This window comes from Podarcis raffonei, chromosome 12 (assembly GCF_027172205.1).
Source record: "Podarcis raffonei isolate rPodRaf1 chromosome 12, rPodRaf1.pri, whole genome shotgun sequence".
Classification (NCBI taxonomy): Eukaryota; Metazoa; Chordata; class Lepidosauria; order Squamata; family Lacertidae; genus Podarcis; species Podarcis raffonei.
Window position 1 is genome coordinate 60,588,906 of NC_070613.1, and position 12,246 is coordinate 60,601,151.

General features: G+C 36.9%; 1 protein-coding gene and 1 long non-coding RNA gene across 2 annotated transcripts in view; one reads left to right on the forward strand and one right to left on the reverse strand.

The window, feature by feature from the left end:
- ADCY1 (adenylate cyclase 1) overlaps window positions 1–12,246 on the reverse strand; it is a 204,202-nt gene that overhangs the window by 37,836 nt on the left and 154,120 nt on the right. The window lies entirely within an intron of this gene.
- Window positions 1–12,246, forward strand: part of LOC128398546 (uncharacterized) — a 57,789-nt gene that overhangs the window by 27,150 nt on the left and 18,393 nt on the right. The window contains exon 2 of the long non-coding RNA XR_008327160.1: window positions 288–358. This is a non-coding gene — a long non-coding RNA (uncharacterized LOC128398546). The remainder of the gene's footprint in view (window positions 1–287; window positions 359–12,246) is intronic.

Sequence of the window (12,246 nt, forward strand, 5' to 3'; positions counted from 1 at the left end):
TAATCATTCCCCCGTGTCTCTTATTTAAGGATTTTTCCCCTCCCACCACTAGGTCTGCGTGCTGTTTGCTCCATTTGGTCACCCAAAGCTATATTATTTGACACACTCTTTGCTGTGGAAAAATAATGTAACTTACATAATTCATTACGTACGTTGGATAAGTTACATTGCCATTGTGTTATTCTATCCCATTCATTTTGATGCAAAGGAAATTATGCAAATAAGATGGGGGAATTACTAGATTTATTTCTGTTCCATGGTCAATTTCCTGTTTCCATTTTCTTCAGAATTTTCTGACATCCCTAACCACAATAAGAAGCCTTGGTTCAGAAAGAAAGTACATGTTCAGCATCTCAATGTGAGTATCTGTGAGTTGTTCTATACCATTTCAGGTAGGGGAATCAAATATATCAAATGCATTTTGGGGGCAATTTCTGCCGCTGTTTCAGCAGCCAGAACTTCCTCTAATTCATATTTGAATGTGAGCTGTCTTTGCAAATAGGCTGTTCTACAGGGCCTCATCATACAGGCCACAGAACAAACAATCGCCCAGCATCCTCCCAGTTTGAAAAACTGCAGTGCTGCACCAAGCATCTAAGCTCAGCAACACTGAAAGGCTCTCTTGGGCCCTTGTTATGTTTGCAGAAAGAATTACATTGTGCTGTCTCAGATGGTTTGGGGGAGAAATGCCCTTTGTAAGGCAGCCAGGACATCATCTTAAGGTATATTAGCAAGTTGTGCTAGTGCTGGGAGGGCCTGGACTATTTGATTGAATGTGATGCTGAACCCAGGTTTCCTAACCCTGCAACTCCCTTGGAATGCTAATTTTTTCAATTCAATTCAAAATCCTTTATTAGGCATATCACACCTCACATTAACAAACAAACATCATATACAGACTGTATAAAATACGGGCTCAGCGAACACAATTTATCCCAGTCCTATTCTTAACTCCAAAAAATAAATCAATGTACATAAATAATATAATACAACACAGCAACATCACCTACCATTAAAAACCACTAAGTCTCTTTACCATGGCCCATTCTTTCTTCATGGACAGCACTTAAAAATTCAGCCGCTATTAAAGTAATTTGATCATCGCTGTCCGCCAGCAGGTCCTGAACAGTTGGTTGTGTAAAAAACTGTCTATTAAATTTTAGGGCCTCAAATAATTGTCTTCTGGCATAGCTGCCAAAATCACAGGAAAAGAATATATGCTCTAGAGTATCGGGTTCCTGTTTTCTGCATTTACAGAGACGCTCTGATTCTGGGATAGCTAAGTATCTTCCTCTCACTACCGCCGAGAGAAACATGTTAAATCTGGCCAACATAAACAGCCTACACGATTCATGTTTCTTCAGATTTGTCATGTATCCCTTTTGGAAATCTCTACACAAAGAGAGATTTAGGTGGATAGGAGAGCAGGTGCTGTGCTTTGCAACCTCAAGCATGGCGAGAACACTTTTTTCTGTGAGGGTCTTCCTGATAATTTCCCATATATCTTTGGGATCAGAGATTTCAAAATCAGTTAGAGTGAGCCCTATCGAATCCAGTTTTCTCCTACAAATCACTGATAGATTGTAGATTGCACTATCACTTAAAAGATCGTAAAGTATAGTATTAGGGGATAGGGCTCTATAATGGAGGAAGATCCAATATTTCAAGGTCCTCAGCCATGCCCTTACTGATAAAGGCAGTATTCCCAGCTCACAACATATTGTTTCATATTTTACAGAGTTTGCAAGTCCTAATAATGACCTCAAAAGGGATGCGTGAAATTTATCCAACCTCTTGAGGTCACCTGAAATCCACACTGGTGTGCCGTATAGAAGTTGGGCACAGAGTTTCATGTCAATCACTTGCAATACAGCTGGAATAAATCTGTTTCCTACTGGAGAAAAAAAATAGGATTTAATATGGTGGGCTGTCACTTTGGCCTTAGCTATTGCAGCACATATATGTGTATTCCAATTCATATTATTTTTGAATGTGATTCCCAGATAATTGAAGTGCTTAACTTCCTGTATTAGATGTCCATTAATTATACAGCCTTTTGGGTTCCCTCTCTTTCTGAATTGCATAATCTTTGTCTTATCATAATTAATTTTGAGATTATTGAGAGAGCAGTAGTTTGAGAAACTCTTAAATAATTTTTTAAAACCCAAAACAGAGAGTGAAATAATTACAGCATCATCTGCATAAAGTAATAAAAAGAGTGGGCTATTGTTTAAATAAGGAGTATGAGTGGTTGCGTTTTGAAGAAATAATGGTAGGTCAGATAGAAATAAATTAAATAGGGTAGGGGCCAAGATACAGCCTTGCCTAACTCCTCGATTATTCAGAATAGGACCTGCAAGTCTACCATCTTTTGATACTTTAACATATATTTGGTTATTAGAATGTAAACTTTGAATCAGTATAAGTAGATATGGGTCGATACCAAGGTGTTCTAGTTTAGTCCATAGTTTATTGCGGTCGACCGAATCAAAGGCACTTTTTAAATCCACAAATGCCACAAAGAGTTTTCGTTTATTTCTCATGACATATTTATCCACAAGATGACTTAACACTAGACACTGGTCAAGAGTTGACGAGCCTGCCTTAAAACCAGCCTGCTCTTTACCAGGTAGACCTTTTGTCAGCATCCATTCTTCCAATTTAATAAGCAGAGATTTGGCATAGATTTTACTTATGCATGGTAACAAACTTATAGGCCTGTAGTTCTCTTGGCAATTCCTATCACCTTTTTTTAAGATCGGCACTATTGAGTTGTTCCACGACTTAGGTACAAGAGCTGAGTGATAGATAGAATTAAAAAGCGGTACAAGTTTATTGGCCCACCATTCTACATCTAATCTCAACAGGTCTATTGGAATGCCATCCATACCAGGTGATTTCCCTTGCTTAAACGAAAAGATTATCCTTTTCATCTCCTCAACAGTAATTTGAAATTGTGTGGTTTTTGCCAGAGAAAATTTAAAATTTTCCTTTTTACAAACTTGGTGATCATAAAAAACAGCAGTAAAATGTGAAATCCAAGCCTCATCGCTTATATTAGGGAAATCAGTGATATCTTTTATTGAGAGAAGTGACCAAAAAGTTTTGGTATCTTTAATTTCTAATGCAGTAACAATTTTAGACCATTTGGCTAGTGCGAACTCAGATTTTTTTTCCAGGAGCATGTTCTTAAAAGCTTTTTTCATTTCAAAATAAGTCTTCCAGAGACCTTGAGAGTTGGTAATGTAGGCTTCTTTTAGACAAGTTCTAAGTTCTTTCTTATAGTTAATACAATCTTTATCAAACCAGTTATACTTATTTGAAGGTTTGTTGCTGAACTGAGGGTCTAAAAAAGAAGAAAATAATTCCTGGATAGTCTTATAATAACAATCATTATCCTCCAAGGGCATCAAATTTTGGTTAGCCACAGGTTCAAGAATAACTGGGTTATTTTCAAATACTGCTAATAGATCCTCCCTATTTTTATCACTTATATAAACTCTTTTGGCATAGATAGTCTTATCAATACTAATAAGAGGACTAATATCATTATTTCTAGGATTCCTGTACATCTCTAAAACTATTGGGAAGTGGTCACTTTCTGAGCGAGGTACAACTGTAAAAGAGGCAACTTCATTTAACATTTCAACGGAAACTAGAGAATAGTCGATTACGCTCCTACCCCTTTTGGAGCTGAAGGTAAAATTTCCTGGAATATCCGGCCACATTGAGCCATTAAAAAATGAGAGGTTAAATTCTAAAACCAATTGTAAGAGTTTTCCTCCCGCTTTATTAATAATGATGTCCTTTGAATTCCTCCCTATTCTCAATGGAAGTGGGGCATCTTCAGCTAGATTTGAGACATAGTGTTTATAGAGAGCTGTATTATCTGATCCAATTCGAGCATTGGTGTCTCCCATTACAATCAGGGAGATATTTGGGGATTTACTACGTATTAAATACAACTCTTCAGAGACTATATTCCTTTTTTTTTTTTCTTTCAATATACTTTTTATTAGTTTACAACAAAAATCATACATTTTTAGCCAAATTTTCACAAATTACACTTTTGAGACTTCCTTCGATTTTTCTGGTAATCATCCATATATACTCCTAACTATAACGCATTTCCTTTTTTGCATTGCCTTTTAACTTTCACCTTTACCAATATATATTTTCCCAAACAATACATCTTAACCTTTACAGTGCTTCTTGAAACCCCACTAGCGTTGTTTGTGGATCACATAGATTTTTCAGATAATCTACAAATTTCCCCCAATGTTCGATGAACTTTTGATTTTTAAAATATCTTATTTTTCCAGTCAGTTTATCTAGCTCCACATAGTCTATTAGTTTCATTCTCCACTCTTGAATTGTCGGTGTTTCTTCCTGTTTCCACTTCTGGGCTAGTAAAATTCTTGCTGCCACAACTGCATACTGGAATAGCTTACAGTCTTTCCTTCTTATCTCTTTTCCCGTGATTCCTAAAAGAAAAGCTTCTGGTTTCTTGACAAAAGTATATTTTAACATTTTTTTTAATTCATTATATATCCCTTCCCAGAAGTTCTTAACTTTCTTACATTCCCACCACATGTGATAAAATGTTCCTTCCCTTTCTTTGCATTTCCAACACTTATTGTCCATTTTGTACATTTTGGCTAACTTAACAGGTGTAATATACCATCTATAGAACATTTTCATCACGTTTTCCTTCAATCCCATGCATGCAGTGAATTTTAGATTTTCCTTCCATAGTTTCTCCCAATCATCAAATTGAATATTATATCCAAAATCTCTAGCCCAGTGTATCATTACTGATTTAACTTCTTCGTCCTTCGTACACCATTCCAACAATATCTTGTACATTTTTGACAAGATCTTATTATCACTATTAATTATATCCATTTGAAACCTAGAGTCTTTTTCTATATACCCCTTTTCCTTTGTATCTTTCTTAAACATTTCATTTACCTGGAAGTAGTGTAACCAATCATATACATAATCCTTAACTTGTTCATATGGTTTTAGTTTCCATTTTCCTCCTTCCTTCATTACCAATTCTCCATATGTAGCCCAATTGCCTCTCATATTCACTTTCTTTACACTCATAACTTCCAACGGAGATAACCAGTGTGGAACCCTTGGTTCTAAAAGACTTTTGTACCTGTCCCATACTTCTATTAACGAGTTTCTGAAGATGTGGTTTCCAAATCCTTTGTGAACCTTTTTCTTATCACACCATAAATAAGCGTGCCACCCAAACCTGTTATCGAAACCTTCAAGATCTAATAATTCCTTGTTTTCAAGTTTAATCCAATCCTTTAGCCAGCAAATACATGCTGCCTCATAATATAGTTTCAAATCTGGCAGGGCGAAGCCTCCTCTCTCTTTCGCATCTGTAAGTAATTTATATTTTATTCTTGGCTTCTTGCCCTGCCAGATATACCTTGATATCACTTTTTGCCAATCTTTGAAGGTTCCACTCCCCTTAATTATGGGGATTGTCTGAAACAAAAATAACATCCTTGGGAGCACGTTCATCTTAATTGTAGAAATCCTGCCCCAAAAGGACAGCTTCATTCTATTCCACACCTCCAGGTCTTTTTTTATACCTTTCCATATTTGAACATAGTTATTCTGGTACAGGTCAATGTTTTTGGTTGTTAACCATATTCCCAAGTATTTTACTTTCTTCACTACTTCTATCTCCGTTTGTTGTTGCAATATTTCTATCTTATCCTGCTCCATATTTTTAGCCATTATTTTAGTTTTTTTCTTATTCAATCTGAACCCGGCCACCATCCCAAATTGTTCAATCTCCTCCAGTAGCTCTCCAACGCTTTCTAATGGTTCTTCCATCGTTATAACCAGATCGTCGGCAAAAGCTTTCACTTTGTATTCATTCTGACCTACTGTTACCCCTTTTATTCGACTATTTTGTCTTATTGCATTTAAAAAGACCTCCAGAACCGTTATGAATAACAATGGTGAGAGCGGACATCCCTGTCTTGTTCCTTTAGATATTTTTATATCTTCGGAAACCACATTATTAACTATCAATTTAGCTCGCTGCTCTGTATATATTGCCTTGATACCATTGAAGAACTCTTCTCCTACCTCCATATATTCAAGATTTTTCAACATAAATTCCCATATTATATTATCAAAGGCCTTTTCAGCGTCCACAAACATTAATATCGCTTGCTTCTCGTTCCTGGCATTCAGATATTCCAAAGTGTTAATTATATTTCTTACATTGTCTTTCAGTTGTCTGCCTGGCAGGAACCCTGCTTGGTCTTTGTGGATAATACTCATTAATATCTTTTTGATTCGCTTTGCTAAAATACCCGCAAATATTTTATAATCTGTATTCAATAAAGAAATAGGCCTATAATTTTTAACTTGTGTTAAGTCTGAATCTTGTTTGGGAATTAATGTTATAAATGCTTCTTTCCATGTTTCTGGAATCTCTCTTGTTTTTAAAATATTATTCATTACTTCTTTCAATGGAGTCATCAAAACTTCACTCATTTCCTTATAGTATCCTGATGTAAATCCATCTGGTCCCGGGGCCTTTCCTCTCTTCAATTCCTTTATGACCTCTTTAATCTCGTCAACTTCAATTGGGGTGTTCAGCTTGTCTTTTTGTTCTGTCGGGATCTTCTGCACCTTTTTATTTCTTAAAAATCTTTCAATTTTCTTCACATTATTTCTTTCTTTGTCCTTATATAATTGTCTATAAAAGTCCAAGAATCCTTTCCTGATTTCTTTTGGGGAGATTTTCTCTTCTCCGTTCACAATAATTTTGTTAATTGTATTCTGTTCTTTTCTCTTTTTAATTTGCCATGCAAGCAATTTGCCTGATTTGTTCGCATATTCAAAGTTTCTCTGTCGCAGTCTTTTGATGTTCCATTCTATTTCCTTATTTATAATAATTGAAAATTGCGTCTGTAAAATCTTGATTTCTTGTTTAATCTTTAAACTGTTTGGTTTTTTAATTAATTTTTGCTCCTTTTCCATAATCTGATTCAGGATTTCTTTTTTCCCTTTTTCCCTGAGTTTGTTCTTCAATGAATTCTGCTGAATGAAGAAACCTCTCATCACTGCTTTGCTTGCATCCCAAACAATGCTAATCTTTGTACCTTTATTAAGATTGTCCATAAAATATTCGGTTAATTTCTTTCGTGCCTTATCCATGATCTTTTCATCGTCCAGTAAATAGTCGTTAATTCTCCATCTAAAAGATCTTTCCTCAAATCCTTTTAATTCCAATTCTATTGGGTTATGATCTGAAATTACTTTAGGTTGAATTTCAATCTTTTGAATTCTTGGAGTCAGTTCATTTGAAACCCAAATTTGATCGATTCTTGACATTGACTGATTCGGTTCTGAATAATACGTGAATTGTTTTTCCAATGGGTGTCTGAGCCTCCAAATATCAATCAAATTACAATTCTTAGTCATTGAGAAAAAAGTCTTTGGAAGTTTCCCTTCTTTGTTTCTTCCTTCTCTTAGTCTATCCATCTGTAGAGAAACCACGCCATTCATATCACCCATTATTATGATCTTCTGATCTACATATTCAAATAGTTTTTCTTCCAAAATTTTGTAAAAATCAGTCTTATTTCCATTAGGTGCATAGATCCCGACAATTATTAAATTTTCGCCTTGCCACTTGGTCTGGACTGCTATGATTCTCCCATCTTCATCTTTAAAGAGTTGTTTGGCTTCAATTTTGTTTTTGATATATAGAACAACACCTCTTTTTTTCTCTTTATCCGATGATATAAATTCATTCCCTAGTCTCTTATTTATCAAAATTTTTCTGTGTCTTCTTGCCACGTGCGTTTCCTGCAAACATATAATGTCCAGATTTTTCTTCTTAAGAAATTGTTCAATTTTATTTCGTTTTCTTTTATCATTCATCCCATTAATGTTCCAATTCCATAATTTTAACGCCATCTTGCAGTCAAATTAAATAATTTTATTCGTTTACTTATAATCTGTCTTCCTTTTCTGCTTCCTCTTCCTCTTCCTCACCTCCTTCTTCGTCTTCTTCTTCTTCTTCTTCGGATCTTTTCCCCTGCTCCTCTTCCTCTTCCACTGATTCTGACTCATCTCTAGGTCCTGATCCTCTTCCTGCTCCTGCACCCTTCACATCTTCTTCTTCAACTTGTAATTCCTTGTACCTTCTCGTAAATTTCCCAATCTCTTCTGGGCTTGTCAACCTGCGTTTTTTAGTTTTGTAGAAGAAGGAGACTCCTTCCGGAAACTCCCATCTAAAATCAATCTTATTTTTCTTAAGTATCTGTACCAGTGGCTTGTATGGATCTCTTCGTTTCAACAACCTAATCGGTATATCTTTAAAAATAATTATGTAATTTCCATCGATGTATAATCTTTTCTCTCTGTTCCTCTGTAGTATCAAATTTCTCATCTCCCGATCTTTAAATGTAATTAAACAGTCACCTGGGAATTTCCTTGCCTTTGTTGTTCTTACCCTCATTCTGAATGCATTTTGTACTGTTTTTGCCACATCTTCCATTGGTAGTTCCAGCCACTTCGCAATTTCTACTATCAGCTTCTCTTTGATATTTTCATTCTGCATTTCCGGTACCGATCTCAACCTCAGGTTAACCTCCCTCTGTCTCAATTCATTCATGGCAATTGTATCTTTAATTTCCTCCTGGGATTTGTTAATTTCTGTTATTTCCACTTTCAGCCTTTCTTCCTCCCGCTTCACCTCCTTCATCTCCAATTTAGTTTTTTTCAGGCCTTCTTCCACAGATTGTGTTCTTTTAGACACCTCTTTTATTTGCCCTTTCAGTTCATTCACTGTCTCGTCAATTTTTTTATCCATTTTCCCAATTTTGTTATCCACTTGTTCCATTTTCTTATTCACTTGTTCCAGTTTAGTATCCAAATTCTTTTCGCTCTGTTTAATTTCTGTGAACATTTTCAATATTTCTGCTCTAAAGTCAGATTCTTGTTTGGATGCTCTCCTATCAGTTGGCGTTCCCCCCTCCATCCCTTTCTTTTGTTGGTGTGTCATTTTAGTTCAATATCTTTAAATATAATCCCCTTTTCACCAAATCCCCACAATAAAATCAAATTTCAAAACTTAGATTCAAATATACAATAAATGCATTAAATATTTAAAAGAAAAGCATGACTTATAAACCAAAGTTAGTCCAACTCTTTCCAATATCTCAGTCACAGATGGAAACCAATCTTCTTGCCCCCAATCGGGCTAATCCTTAATTCAGCTTTCCTTTTAATTTTTGCAATTATAATCCAAATTGTAGTCCAATTTATAATCCAACTGAAGTATTGTCCCTCATACAAATCCAAGTTATATAATATTTATAGAAAGAAAGGGTTGTGGGTCTTGTCACCAAGCTGGTTTAGAGACCAAATTTGTAATCCAAAAGAAAATGTTCTTCACAGCCCAAATATGGCCATCTCCTCTTCCACTGATTATTGGAGTCATAAAAATAAACAAAGTTCTCTGCTGGCAAGTCGGCTTCTTTCGCTCTACCACATCCCAAGGGGAATTTTCCGTCCAGAGAGTACAAAGGAACTGGGAACTGTCAAGGTCACATAAACTAAGGATTTTCTAAACAAAGACAGTTCAAAAAAATTTCCACTGGCCAAGAAAGATCTCAGAAAAACAAGTTGTAGTTTCCAGTTTCTGCCACTAGGGGCCAAAATTCAATTAGAGAATATGGTTGATAAGTCCCATTTAAATTTTTGTACAATTTAATAGAAGAGATACAAATAAAAGAAAAATCCAAATATATTAAATCTCAGACGTTGGGGTTGTGGCCCTTTCAGATTGCCCTCTATCCGTAGTGTCAAAAAAAAGTTCAAAGACCGAAGGCTTCTCTTTTAGCTCCTCCGTTCCATCGACAATCTCAAAATAAACCCAAATACTTTCTGTTCTCCCTTTTAGCATATAACTTAGGTTTCTTTAAGCTGGCAAGATACTTCAACTTTGTTTCAGAAAGTTTCGAAAAGTTTTTAAAAGTTATGGGAGAAACGGAAACAATAACCGCTAGAGGCAACTTACTTTCGCTTTCCTGCTCTGCTGTATCGCTGCGTCAAAGCTGATCCCAGATAAAAGCCGAACTCGGAAAAAAAAAATTCTTAATAATCTGGAGCTTCCTTTAGGTCCAAATCTTTTAATTTTAGTCCAAATAGGTCCAAATTCCTTTAATTTTGAGAGCGGAGCGCTGTTCCTTGCAAGCACGGGGCTTCGCTATTCGAGTGCAGCAATGGCTTCCCGATAGCCCGCTATCCCTTTCCGCCGTACTCTTCACCCTTTTGGGGGCTACCTGACGGCCGGACGGGCAGCTCAAGGGCACTGCCGGGAACCTGGGGCCTCGGACACCCTCCAGAGGCTTTTTGGGGGGTTACTGCGCCCTGTAACACCCCCTTTCCACCCGAAATAGCTGGGATCTTCCTCTCCGAAAAATCCCTCGCTTGCGACAAGATCGCGCTCCACCGGAAGTCTCCTATCTCAGAGACTATATTCCAACCATAATCTGGTCTAATTTCTAACTCTAAGGGAGGAAAATATATATTTAAAAGAAGAATTTCCCTGTAAACAATGGAAAATGATAACAGTTGTGCATACTGTCCAATATTTCTGATATAATTAATTTTAAGGTTAGAAGACTGTTTGATACCACAGATCAAACCAGCTTTAGGGCGACCTTTTGTTGACATTTTAGTAGCAGGTAAATTATAAGTAATAAAATTAGGAATATTTAAAGGTTTAAGAGACTAGGTTTCCTGCAGAAGTATTATATCATAAGACTCAAGAAAATTTATAAAATCAGAATCAGCTAATTTACATGAGAGTCCAGCTACATTCCAGGACATAATAGAAAGAGTTTGGAGAGATCTTTGATTTAAGGGTGCTAGTGAGGTATGCGTGGTGCATTCCGGATGTCACACCAAGTTCCTCTGATTCTTACTATTAGCCCTTTCAGCGGGTTCAGATAGTTCAGATGCTAATTCGATGATGTTTAAAGATGTATTCAGTATGCTCACATTTGAGGAGGGTGGAATGCTAAGATTGCAACCTGGCGCACCCATGCTGGGGACTTTATTTGGGGAGCCCAATTCAGTCTCATTTAATTCTCTCATTTTATCCCATGCTAATGTAGTGACCAGGTTTGCATCTGAGATGGGTTGCATGCGAGCTGGGTTATAGGAGGGGCGTTTTGGCCTGGGGTGACGGAGGGTTTCCCGACCCATAAATCCAGCTCGTGACGATAGAAGCATGAAGCCTGATCTGGGACATAATCAGATATGTTTTGGTTGTGTGGTTCCAGTTCGTCCTTCGTTAGCTTTGTCAGACAAGAACGAAGGTTATTCAGTCTATAGAGTATTTTGTTCTGAGTTTCTTGGGGGAGAGCGCAGTAGGAGTTAATTAAGTTATTTTCAAAACTTTCGAACCCGTTACCTTGGCTCGCCTCATATAAAGTCCCAGGAGAGTCTGGTCTTTGAGGATCATTAGTAAGTAACTCTGGGTGGTGATTAGGCGAGTCCTCATTGGCTTTTATATCAATTAAAGTGTGGTATTCAGCCTTTTGATGAGGTGCTGCAGTCGAGGTTGCAGGACTGGGGAATAGTGGGATAGGAGAGGCCTCATTTTTAAAGTATCTTGATATTTTTACACCACTTGTCTTTAGGTGTTCTCTGTGTTTATATATCAGTTTTGCCAATCTCCGATCATGGAATGTAACCACCACCCTGGCAAGCAAGCCATCAAAATATAGATATTCCACTTTGTCCAACTCCGAGGGATTACTCAAAGTACCTGGCATGTATGCCTTAAGGAAGTTCAGTAAATGGACTTTGCGATCCTCTTGTGATATAAATCCTGGAGGCTTAGGATAGCTTGAAAAAACAAGCTTGTTTTGAAGCAACACCAGCTTCCAGTTCTTATTTGTTGGAATGCTCTCCTTATTGGATTTGGAGTTGTCTATGGTTAAAACGTAGGACCATGGGTCTTGGGGCAATAAATCTTGCTTGGAGCTTGGTGGTGGAGCATGCGCTGAAGGTTTTAGACAATCCAGAGCTTTATCAGCCCAGACGTTTGGGGGCAAATCCTGTTTAACTGACTTCTTGGCTAAAGACTTCACCAGGTTCCCTCTAGTCCCAGAGGCTGTTGTGCTCTCAAGTAGGTTAAAAAGCTTTTAAAAAACCATTTTTTTATAATGCACTGACTTAAATTTT